The sequence below is a fragment of the Oncorhynchus masou genome, chromosome 15, assembly GCF_036934945.1.
Source record: "Oncorhynchus masou masou isolate Uvic2021 chromosome 15, UVic_Omas_1.1, whole genome shotgun sequence".
In the NCBI taxonomy this organism is placed as follows: Eukaryota; Metazoa; Chordata; class Actinopteri; order Salmoniformes; family Salmonidae; genus Oncorhynchus; species Oncorhynchus masou.
Genome location: NC_088226.1, coordinates 48884597 through 48898206, shown reverse-complemented (window position 1 = coordinate 48898206; position 13610 = coordinate 48884597). Strand labels below are relative to the sequence as shown.

The 13610-nt window shown below is 40.9% G+C and overlaps 1 long non-coding RNA gene across 1 annotated transcript in view; it reads left to right on the top strand.

The window, feature by feature from the left end:
- Window positions 1-7892, top strand: part of LOC135556386 (uncharacterized) — a 41033-nt gene extending 33141 nt beyond the window's left edge. The window contains exon 4 of the long non-coding RNA XR_010457982.1: window positions 7136-7892. This is a non-coding gene — a long non-coding RNA (uncharacterized LOC135556386). The remainder of the gene's footprint in view (window positions 1-7135) is intronic.
- The last annotated feature ends 5718 nt before the right edge of the window (window positions 7893-13610 follow it).

Below are 13610 nucleotides of genomic sequence, written 5' to 3'. Positions count from 1 at the left end.
TCCGTAGCCGATGTAAGACCTTTAAGCAGGTCAACATTCACAAGGCCGCATCTAATCTCTTTTTTTACTTAACCATCAATGCAGTTAACACTTTTTTTTTAAGGGCTTGTAAGTAAGGTGTACACCTGTTGTATTCGGCGCATGTGACATACAATTTGATTTGGTTTCTGGTGGTGGTATCTTGCTGAAACCGCAATCCGTGGCCACAGGGTTTCCCCTGTATAACACAGCCACACGCACAAAATTGTCTACAAAAAGTTCGGGTGAGGCATACGGTTAGCAGTGTAAATTTAAGCTTAGGTTTCAGGTTTAAAATCAGATTTTATGAAAAGAATGTGTAGAAATGGGCGGGTTTAGCCGTAAAACGTTTTCTTTTTATGTGCAAGAAACTCAACAAAGGGGTTTGCTTTAGCCGGCCTATCAACTGGGATTATAGTCAGCACTGATTGGGAACAATGTCGTACAGAATGGAGACCCGAGCTAGCTTCAACCAGAGGACAAGAAGAATAAAGAGTTCCAGAGTGTAGGAAGGTGGCTGGACAAACTTGAATCTGGTCCGATGGGGGCAGGTATTGGAATGGCGGCAGCTGATGCAGTGTTCGACTTTGTTGACGTGAGTGACGTTGGTAATTATGACTGGACAACGGTAATAAAGAATGGAGCTAAAACTAAAGTTGGAAATGAACAGCTGTTTCTAGTTGGAGTACACTCCATGAATAAGCATGTTTATTTGGGAGACCCGTTATGAAGATGGTGAAGGACGAATTGTGAAAAGTGGAGTCGATCAGAGTGACCAAGAGAGGTATGATGGTAATTTCATGTGTATCGAAAGCGCAAATAGAGAAAGCTCTATAAACATTCAACATATGGAGTGTAGAGTTATGATTTTCAGAGTAGGGCACCGGGGAAATGTGTCATCTCGCTGGATAGAGGCTTCTTGTTATAGGGACAACATGACGGGAATAGTTGGGTCATGTCAATTAACCCATACTGTGAATGGAAAGGAGGAAAGACATTTCTGTACTATTGATGTTTGGTGAAAAGTCTCTCCTGACCCATGTAACAATATGTGGTCTGAGCATATGTACAAAAACCGCTACACTGTCATAAATGTAAAACGTTGGCCACATGTCAAGTATTTGCAGACAGAATATCAGTGTTGAAGAGTCTGAGGATGCTGCAACTGTGATGGGAATCATGTTCCAGAATTCTGTTAGGTTTAAGGAGGTCATAATCGTGAGGATCAGGGCTGCCGAGCAGGTCTCCTATACGGAGGCAGTACAAATTAGATGACGCTATGGCAGTGGATGAGTAGCAGCCTGTTGATGTTGTTCATCAGACAAAATATCCTGAAATACTAATGGTGAAGGTTTATAATTTTTTTAAATTACGTTCATTGTGCTGGTGATTAATTGTACAGGAGAAACAAATAAATTAATAAACTGGATATCACCTTGAAAGCAGCAAAAAGGTTATTGGACCTTCAGGACTTCATGGCTGAAATATTGCAGGGAATACGGTCAGAAGATTTTCCCCCTCTGAAAGTCTCTTGTGCACGCACAATGCGAGCAGTACAACATGCACCCTAGAGTTGGACAATAAAGACCACTTGCCATTTCTAAAGGCTGATCCTCAGCATCACCAAGATGGCATAGCAGTTCAGACATCTTTTGTCCTCGTCTTGTCCCGTATATATATTTACTTCTTTTTTCATACCTTTTTTTTTAATTTAAATTTTCCATAAACTCATCCTCAAAACACTCTCCTGCAACCCGCCTCACCAATTTATATTTATAAAAAAGTATTATTTACCTCAAATCTGTAATCATCCAAGAAGCTAGCCAGGAGCTAGCCAGGAGCTAGGTCAGAAGCTAGCCAGGAGCTAGCCAGAAGCTAATCAGGAGCTAGTTAAAGCTTTCGTTGATTCCGGAGCGAACATCAGTTGTTCCAGAGCTAGCCAGCTGAGGAGTTCCATCAATCACTCCTGGGCTGCGGTCACCTATCCGGACCCGTTTTGCTGCCTACGCGGAGCCCCACCGGACCTTCACGGCTGAACTGCCGACGTTGTCTACCCGAGGGAGTTATCCGTCTGGTTCCTCCGTCGTGATGTTGCCTGGGCGCCCATCTGCGGCCTGCTAGCCATTAGCTGTCTTATCGGCTGCTATCTGAATAGATAATCGGACAATTTATTTATTTATTTTTATTGTTATTATTTTTTTTCTTCTTCTTGGGCCTCTAGTTATATCTATTGTTTTTATTTTTGTTGTTGTTGTTGTGTGATTTGGATTGGTCCCCTCTACCACACGGAACCCCACTAATCTACTGACGGAGCGCAAGAGGTGGCTAATAACAGACGTCCATCCTATGCTAGCTTGCTACCGATGGCCTGGCTGGCTGTCTGGCTCGCCGTTACCCCCAACCAACCTCTCCACTCTCTGGACCCTTTTAATCACTCGACTAAGCATGCCTCTCCTTAATGTCAATATGCCTTGTCCATTGCTGTTCTGGTTAGTGTTTATTGGCTTATTTCACTGTAGAGCCTCTAGTCCTGCTCACCATACCTTATCCAACCTATTAGTTCCACCACCCACACATGCAATGACATCTCCTGGTTTCAATGATGTTTCTAGAGACAATATCTCTCTTCATCACTCAATACCTAGGTTTACCTCCACTGTATTCACATCCTACCATACCTTTGTCTGTACATTATACCTTGATGCTATTTTATCGCCCCCAGAAACCTCCTTTTACTCTCTGTTCCAGACGTTCTAGACGACCAATTCTTATTGCTTTCAGCCGCACCCTTATTCTACTCCTCTGTTCCTCTGGTGATGTAGAGGTGAATCCAGGCCCTACAGTGCCTTGCTCCACTCCTATTCCCCAGGCGCTCTCTTTTGACGACTTCTGTAACCGTAATAGCCTTGGTTTCATGCATGTTAACATTAGAAGCCTCCTCCCTAAGTTTGTTCTATTCACTGCTTTAGCACACTCTGCCAACCCGGATGTTCTAGCTGTGTCTGAATCCTGGCTTAGGAAGACTACCAAAAATTCTGAAATTTTAATTCCAAACTACAACCTTTTCAGACAAGATAGAACTGCCAAAGGGGGCGGTGTTAGCCTGCAGAGTTCTGTCCTACTATCCAGGTCTGAACCCAAACAACTTCTACTTTTAAAAATCCACCTCTCTAAAAACAAGTCTCTCACCGTTGCAGTCTGCTATAGACCACCCTCTGCCCCTAGTTGTGCTCTGGACACCATATGTGAACTGATTGCCCCCCATCTATCTTCAGAGCTTGTGCTGCTAGGTGACCTAAACTGGAACATGCTTAACACCCCAGCCATCCTACAATCTAAACTTGATGCCCTCAATCTCACACAAATTATCAATGAGCCTACCAGGTACCTCCCCAAAGCCTTAAACAAGGGCACCCTCATAGATATCATCCTAACCAACTTGCCCTCTAAATACACCTCTGCTGTCTTCAACCAAGATCTCAGCGATCATTGCCTGCATCCGTAATGGGTCAGCGGTCAAACGACCCCCACTCATCACTGTAAAACGCTCCCTGAAACTCTTCAGCGAGCAGGCCTTTCTAATCGACCTGGCCGGGGTATCCTGGAAGGATATTGATCTCATCCCGTCAGTAGAGAATGCCTGGATATTTTTTTTAAATGCCTTCCTAACCATCTTAAATAAACATGCCCCATTCAAGAAATTTAGAACCAGGAACAGATATAGCCCTTTGTTCTCCCCAGACCTGACTGCCCTTAACCAACACAAAAACATCCTATGGCGTTCTGCATTAACATCGAACAGCCCCCGTGATATGCAACTTTTCAGGGAAGCTAGAAACCAACATACACAGGCAGTTAGAAAAGCCAAGGCTAGCTTTTTCAAGCAGAAATTTGCTTCCTGCAACACTAACTCAAAGTTCTGGGACACTGTAAAGTCCATGGAGAATAAGAACACCTCCTCCCAGCTGCCCACTGCACTGAAGATAGGAAACACTGTCACCACTGATAAATCCACCATAATTGAGAATTTCAATAAGCATTTTTCTACGGCTGGCCATGCTTTCCACCTGGCCACAGGGTTCAATTCTTGGACCGACTCTCTTCTCTGTATACATCAATGAGGTCGCTCTTGCTGCTGGTGAGTCTCTGATCCACCTCTACGCAGACGACACTATTCTGTATGCTTCTGGCCCTTCTTTGGACACTGTGTTACTAACCCTCCAGGCAAGCCTCAATGCCATACAACTCTCCTTCCGTGGCCTCCAATTGCTCTTAAATACAAGTAAAACTAAATGCATGCTCTTCAACCGATCGCTACCCGCACCTACCCGCCTGTCCAACATCACTACTCTGGACGGCTCTGATTTAGAATACGTGGACAACTACAAATATTTAGGTGTCTGGTTAGACTGTAAACTCTCCTTCCAGACCCATATCAAATATCTCCAATCCAAAGTTAAATCTAGAATTGGCTTCCGATTTCGCAACAAAGCATCCTTCACTCATGCTTCCAAACATACCCTTGTAAAACTGACCATCCTACCAATCCTCGACTTTGGCGATGTCATTTACAAAATAGCCTCCAATACCCTACTCAACAAATTGGATGCAGTCTATCACAGTGCAATCCGTTTTGTCACCAAAGCCCCATATACTACCCACCATTGCGACCTGTACGCTCTCGTTGGCTGGCCCTCTCTTCATACTCGTCGCCAAACCCACTGGCTCCATGTCATCTACAAGACCCTGCTAGGTAAAGTCCCCCCTTATCTCAGCTCGCTGGTCACCATAGCATCTCCCACCTGTAGCACACGCTCCAGCAGATATATCTCTCTAGTCACCCCCAAAACCAATTCTTTCTTTGGCCGCCTCTCCTTCCAGTTCTCTGCTGCCAATGACTGGAACGAACTACAAAAAGCACTGAAACTGGAAACACTTATCTCCCTCACTAGCTTTAAGCACCAACTGTCAGAGCAGCTCACAGATTACTGCACCTGTACATAGCCCACCTATATTTTAGCCCAAACAACTACCTCTTTCCCTACTGTATTTAATTTATTTATTTATTTTGCTCCTTTGCACCCCATTGTTTTTATTTCTACTTTGCACATTCTTCCATTGCAAATCTACCATTCCAGTGTTTTACTTGCTATATTGTATTTACTTTGCCACCATGGCCTTTTTTTGCCTTTACCTCCCTTATCTCACCTCATTTGCTCACATCGTATAGAGACTTGTTTATACTGTATTATTGACTGTATGTTTGTTTTGCTCCATGTGTAACTCTGTGTCGTTGTATGTGTCGAACTTCTTTGCTTTATCTTGGCCAGGTCGCAATTGTAAATGAGAACTTGTTCTCAACTTGCCTACCTGGTTAAATAAAGGTGAAATAAATAAATAAAAATATGATATCACCCACTCCTAGCCAATACAGTCCATACAAAGCGGAGTGGACCAACCAAAATGCCATGAATCTGTTTCCAACCAATGCATCCACACATTTTGCACTCTACAATCCTTAACGAATAAGTTTCCCCTTCTGTTTGTCTCTGACAATGACTTTGACATCGATCTCACTAAAACATGGCACAGAGAGGGTGACTTTTACCATTTTACAGAAGCAAATATACTGAACGCAACATGTAAAGTGTTGGTCCATGCACAAAGTTTATTTCTCTACAATTGTGTGCACGAATTTGTTTACACCCCAGTTAGTGAGCATTTCACCTTTTCCAAGATAATCCATCCAATTGATAGGTGTGGCATATCAAGAAGCTGATTAAACTTCAAGATTATTATCCAGTTGCACCTTGTGCTGGGGACAATAAAATGCCACTCTAAAATGCCACAGATGTCTCAAGTTTTTGAGGGAATGTGCATTTTGGCATGCTGACTGCAGGAATGTCCACCAGAGCTGTTGCCAGATAATTTAATGTTAATTTCTCTACCATAAGCCACCCCCAATGTCGTTTTAGAGAATTTGGCAGTACATCCAACCGGCCTCACAACAGCAGACCACGTGTAACCACGCCAGCCCAGGATCTCCACATCCGGCTTCGGGATCGTCGGAGAACAGCCACCTGGACAGCTGATGAAACTGAATATATCTATCTGTAATAAATCCCTTTTTCTCAGGATAAACTCCTTCTGATTGGCTGGGCCTGGCTCCCTAGTGGGTGACTCATACTTTTATATATTTGACTCAAATATCAAAAGTGAGTGAAAGCTTAAAGATAATTTGCTTTTACTGTAGATGAATACATTATTAATACTATCTCACGGTCGTCGTAGGGAGGAGACCAAGGCGCAGTATGATTAGCATACGTTCCTCTTTATTAAAGAATAAACACTGAAAAAACGAACAAAATAACAAAACGAACCGTGAACCTAATATGGCTAGTGCAGACAGGCAACTAAACATAGAATAAGAACCCACAAATACCCAAGGGAAAATGGCAACCTAAATATGATCCCCAATCAGAGACAACAATAAACAGCTGCCTCTGATTGGGAACCAATTCAGGCCACCATAAACCTACATGCCTAGATTAACAAACACCCCTAGACATATAAAAACCCTAGACAATACAAAACAAGCATACCCACCCTCATCACTAGGCACTTTCCTCCATATACAGTTGTGGCCAAAAGTTTTGAGAATGACACAAATATTAATTTTCACAAAGTCTGCTGCCTCAGTTTGTATGATGGCAATTTGCATATACTCCAGAATGTTATGAAGAGTGATCATATTAATTGCAATTAATTGCAAAGTCCCTATTTGTCATGCAAATTAACTGAATCCCCAAAAAACATTTCCACTGCATTTCAGCCCTGCCACAAAAGGACCAGCTGACATCATGTCAGTGATTCTCTCGTTATCACAGGTGTGAGTGTTGACGGGGACAAGGCTGGAGATCACTCTGTCATGCTGATTGAGTTCAAATAACAGACTGGAATTATTATTATTATTATTATTATTCGACCATGCTGGTCATTTATGAACATTTGAACATCTTGGCCATGTTCTGTTATAATCTCCACCCGGCACAGCCAGAAGAGGACTGGCCACCCCACATATGCTCTCTCTAATTCTCTTTCTTTCTCTCTCTCGGAGGACCTGAGCCCTAGGACCATGCCCCAGGACTACCTGACATGATGACTCCTTGCTGTCCCCAGTCCACCTGGCCGTGCTGCTGCTCCAGTTTCAACTGTTCTGCCTTATTATTATTCAACCATGCTGGTTATTTATGAACATTTGAACATCTTGGCCATGTTCTGTTATAATCTCCACCCGGCACAGCCAGAAGAGGACTGGCCACCCCACATAGCCTGGTTCCTCTCTATATTTCTTGCTAGGTTTTTGCCTTTCTAGGGAGTTTTTCCTAGCCACGGTGCTTCTACACCTGCATTGCTTGCTGTTCGTGGTTTTAGGCTGGGTTTCTGTACAGCACTTTGAGATATCAGCTGATGTACGAAGGGCTATATAAATAAATTTGATTTGATTTGACTGGAAGCTTCAAAAGGAGGGTGGTGCTTGGAATCATTGTTCTTCCTCTGTCAACCATGGTTACCTGCAAGGAAATACATGCCGTCATCACTGCTTTGCACAAAAAGGGCTTCACAGGCAAGGATGTTGCTGCCAGTAAGACTGGTCAACACTGCAAATATTGACTCTTTGCATTAACTTCATGTAATTGTCAATAAAAGCCTTTGACACGTATGAAATGCTTGTAATTATACTTCAGTATTCCATAGTAACACCTGACAATATCTAAAGACACTGAAGCAGCAAACTTTGTGGAAAATAGTATTTGTGTCATTCTCAACTTTTGGCCACGACTGTATGGTGACAAATGATGTGTTATTGATGAAGCAGCAATAATATTTTGTATAAAAATAATTGATGTAGACCACCCAAAACTGAAAGCATATTTACAGGTAATTGTTTCACTAAAGTGTTGTATAACATTTTTCAGAGCAGTGTATGACAATTACTCAAGTACCATTTCCATAATTATATCATTCTCCCACATGATTACAAGAATGAGGCACCTGTCTAACAGATCAAGTAAGTCTATGTTGGTTTTACTTACACTACCTCAGATAAACATGCATAATATTAAAACATGCTTGATATTAAGACCAACATCTGAATCATTTCATTCTGAATTCTCTCCTCCTGTAGTGAAGCATAGTTGTGAGGTCCTGATAAAATGGCCCTGTTCAACAGTCTTGAGGAGCTCTACATACATGTGTAAGTTGATTTAATTATCACTCGCTACATGAAGCACAGACAATTGTTGTTGTTTTTTTACAATTTGTGCACTAACACTCGCACTTTCCTCCTGGAGAAATCACAAAGCACAGACGCAAGTGAGAATCACACACTACGTCTGATTGATGTGATACTTTATTTTCTCACTAGATGGCAGTATTTGCTTAGAAATGAATCCTTCCCAATTTAGGAAATCTGATGACAAAATTGTGCACCCATTGCCTTCCTCATACAGGTAGATATCAATGCATGTTCGTGAACTCAGACAGAAAATCTATTGAGTAGGTCTGATTTCAATCTCTTTCCTTTCATGGAAATGACAGTCAGATTTATTGGGGTCTTTCATTCAGTTCTTTGAGGTACAACGCATCATCATGATAAGATGGACACAAGACTTGGTGGGTGGTATGAAAAGCCCTCCTTCCTGTTTCTGTAATTTTTAACTGAATGAAGATCAGTATCTGTGCTGTGAGCCTGTGGCGAAACCTTTGTCAAAGATGATAATAAGAGACACGGAGGAAAGAGAAGTACATTGGTCATTTTAGTTTCATTGAAAATGGTTTTCTATGTATGGTGAATCTTAATGCCATTTATTCACCTTTTTGAACACGAAGAAAGACAGGATCTTATATTACAAAAACTCTATTCACTGTTTCTAAAGCCTTTAAGGTTTTGTAAGCTAATTTAGCATAATTCTTTCATGGAGTACTATTTTAAATGAATGACTATTGAATCCATCAATATGGATGTAGTAATATCATTGTAATTATGTGCTTTCTCTGTATACAGTTGTAATGATCAACTGAAATGGGTTAAAATGCTGTGAAAATGAGACGCTGGGTATAGGTCATAGAGCATCCATTCTTTAAAGGAAATCAGTCCGTTTGGGACACATTCATTAAAGTATAAACGCAAGTCTAAAATGGAAATGTGTGTTTAAATTGCAGCTTGTGTCCTCTTCCATAATGAGAATTAGTTTTGGGAAATGGTTGGTGATAATGCCCTCTGATCCTCCAATTTGGATTAATTCTCAGTGCAAAGTTTTCCCTTTTTTAATTAATTCCTAATATTCTAAATACAATTATTATGTAGATTAAAAGCTCTCAGAAGTAATTTGGGATTATTTGGTGAAAAGGCCTAATATATATTGTTGATGTCCATTTAGACTCCATAATCATTATAGTACCATAAAGTGCAATAACAGAATTTTGCTATGCATTAATATACTTTTCAGTATAGTACACATGTAACTTTTTTTGTGTAATCTTTACAAAATGTTTAGGTATATTAACATTCAAAGTAACCCTTGTCAGAGGAAGGCCCTAAAAATGGTCAGACTCCAGCCATCCTAGTCATAGACTCCCCTCTCTGTTACCACACGCACGCAAGCGGTATCGAAGTCGAGGTCCGAAAGGCTTCTCAACAGCTTCTACCCCAAAGCCATAGGACTTCTGAACAGCTAATCGAATGGCTACCCCCCCCCCCCCCCACCACACACACACTTTGACGCTGCTGCTATTCTCTGTTTATTATCTTTGCATATCACTTTAACTCTACCTACATGTACATATTACCTCAATTACCTTGACTAACCGGTGCCCCCCCGTACATTGACTCTGTACCAGTACCCCCAGTATATAGCCTCACTATTGTTATTTTACTGCTGCTCTTTTATTTTTTACTTGACAAGTACTTCTCTTAAAACTGCATTGTTGGTTAAGGGCTTGTAAGTAAGCATTTCACTATAAGGTCTACACCTGTTGTATTCGGCGCATGTAACAAATACAATTTGATTTGTCCTATTCCACTCTTCTTATCTGGCTTTATCTGTCTTGTTTTAACATGTGTTAATTTTAAGGTCATGCAATGGTAATAAGCTGATGATGGGTCGTATGCAGTAGGTGTCCTTGTAAATGGGGCCTGTCATGCCAAATACTCTCTGCTTGCCAATTTGTGTACCCCCATGCGTCACATTATGATTCGATAAGCTGTTAACGTCTGTTGCTATGTCAACGGTGTGGTGAGCTAATGCGTAACATTTTGGAAAACATTGCAGTCAAATGGACATTTTCAGCGGAAGAGTCAAAATAGGCCTTCAAGGACATTCAAACTCATACAACTGGCAAAGTCTCAACAGAGAGAATCAAAGACACACAAATGCACAGCTTGAATTCATTTCACAGCCTGTCCATCTTTCTACTTTTCTCACAGTGGACCAACCAAAGGTGAGAAATATGACGACAGAAATGGAGGATGATGAATAAATAATGTTACCAGATAACTGGGTTCTAAAGCTGAACACAGAGATTGTGCACTTTTTCGAGAATCACTCAATTGGTATGGCACTAACTGCTGTATTCTTGAATAGAGAGAATGAGAAAAACAAGTGGAATTTCTAATACTCATATCTGAATGAAGTAACAGTTTCAATGTTGTGTATAAACTGAGTTGTGCTTACTGCCCATTTGTTAATCCAGTGACAATTAGTTCTTACTTGTGCCTCTTGTTTGTGTTTATAAATATTTTGTAGATGAGGAACTACCTCCTATTAAACAGGGGGAATGATCACAGACAGACACAGCACCTTCCAGCCACAACTACCCACTGTGGTAACACCTAGACAGTTGCTGTGCAGGGCAGGCCCTCACCTGTCTCGCCCCTCTTGCTGACTATAACATATTCCTATTCTGTCACATCTCACAGTTAGGCTTGTGATCTACTTTCCTGAGAATATTCAAAAGACCATGCTAGACAATGCAACCTTGGTGGGAGACCGAAGTAGCTGTCAGTGAAGCTCATGTGGGGAGGATGTAGTTTCAATGCTAATGTAACTCTGATATGGAAAACTAACACCCTCAGGCATTACTTTGCTGCTCAATGCTCTCAGGTTGAAAACAGAAAGAGCTGCTGTAAACATATCTCACCTTCCATCATAAGCAATTGTAATACTGAAAATGTACAGCATGTAGAAAGAGAAGCATACAGTGTTTTAATAGTCAACTTATGGTACAATGTGTACTGTAACATTGACAGTTCATGTACTCTCCAGGAAATGACATAATTAGACATTGATAATTATGTCATTTCCTGGAGAGTACATGAACTGTGTCAATGTGTTTACAGTACACATTGTACCATAAGTTGACTATTAAAACACTGTATGCTTCTCTTTCTACATGCTGTACATGCTGTACATTTTCAGTATTACAATAATCACCCAATAGGCTATTCTTGTACAAAAACTGTTTTTATAAACTTTTGAAATAAATGTATTTAACATATTGTCATGAGTGTAAGTCAACAGCACCTGTCAGTCTTTCAGAGACACCTATCTTAGTCTTTCTGTTAGATACGCCATCCGTTTGAAGAGTAATCAAGCAGATGTGTTGAAAATGATTACCCTCATCCACACAAGTGTTCTAAGATGAGAGTGGGGAACTTTTCTGAGTTTACTTTTCTGAGAACCTGTACTCTGTCAAAAACAAGCTGCCTCCACAGGATAGATAATAACAGGTTATAATATTCACAGTTGCTGTAAATCAACCTAATCACACGGTTGATCACTTGTTATTTGATGATAATATAATCTGTCGCGGACAGATTCTGCGTGTAAAACAGAAAGTGACAAACGTTCACAATAATTTTACTTCAGGGTAATTGAGATTAAGGCTAATATAAAAAGAAAGACAGGCGTGTAATTTCTATCAACAGAGTTCATTACAGCTCTTAGAGGTCAAGTACAAACAGGGTTGAAAATAACAGCCTTTCATAGAAGAAAATTAGGGGTATGACAGGTGTGTGTGTGTGTCCTTGTGTGCTTGCATGCGTGCTAACAGGTGTTTGTGGACGTGCGTGCATTTGTGTGTGTGCGCGTGTGTGTGCTGTAAGTAGGCAGAACGGGGCTATGCTAGGTTTAATTAATTCGATCAAGAGCCTTTATGAGATGCTTGATAGGTAGCCATTAACCTGGCAGGATATGGTGAGATTTAGAGCATTCAAATGTTTCCTTCAAGGAGACATGCCATTTACAATACTGACATTCTGAAACTAAAAGTCAACCATCTACAACCTGTCTCCCATTTTATTGTCTCTATTGTAGGACATACTGTGATTCCAAGCAGAGTTTCCTGCAAGACCGTGAGAATGATGGAGATACAGCAGCAGGAGGACAATTGCTTCACTTACTACAGGTGCTTTTCTCTGTATCCACTTTGCTCTATTCAGTATTCACATGGTTGCCTCATGATATCCCACCTGCTCAGGGACCCATTTTAAGTTTTCAACCCAACCCTCTGTGGTCTTGGGGTTCACTGACCCTCATTATATATATATACTTGAATATTATGTCAAGTCCAAGGTAATATACATTATCTCCTATTTAACATTTCACTTGGATACTGCATTCTTAATGTGTCCTTGTTATCTCCAAGCACGCTTATTCCCAGGGTGCAGTGATGATGAGATGCCCTTTAAACTGACTGGGATATAGAAGGGGCTGCTGTCTGTTCCTTAGCAACCCTTCCACCAGAAACAAATTAAAACCTGCAAGGTGACTTTATGTAAACTTTCACACCAAAATAATGGCTTGAGACGAGAAACAAACACGTTTAGTTTTGCAGCAAAGGAGCATAAAAACATAATTGAACATAAAATCCACATGGATGACAATGACACACAGTTCTAGTGAATACACTGAGCTGGACATTAAGTCAAGACAGTTATCAATACTAATATATACAGTAGGCCTACTAGTGATCAACATTAGCAGCAGCACAAAAGTATAGCAAGCCAAAGTTGCCTAATAGGTAAAGTGCTCTTCGCGTTCTTAGATCATCTGGTCAACAACATATCAACAATGTGCTGACAAAATCAGAAATTATAATCAACATCACCTTCATCATCAACAACATACAGATTAAATCAAATCCAACACAAAAGTGTGAAATGGTTTTAAGAATCCAAAGTCCAGGAAAACCCTTGAGACATTCATCCTATACAAACCAGAAATATGTTATTATAAACATGCTTCAAGCAAAAGGGCCTTCGGAATAGACAGAACTCACACAGTGGTTTGTGTGTTGGCACCATAACACACACACACATACAAACATACACGCTCACCTATACATGTCTACTAACTTTACCCTGTCACTGTTTGAAGGCCAATCTGTGCTGGAATTGGTGTCAATGGAAACAAAATAAGATGCTGTAATCCAAACTAAATGTTGCATTTAAGCAAGCATTCAATCCTGTCCCAGTCAATACCAGTTGGTACAGACTGAGGCTCCAACAATTAAATCATTTCGAAATTGTT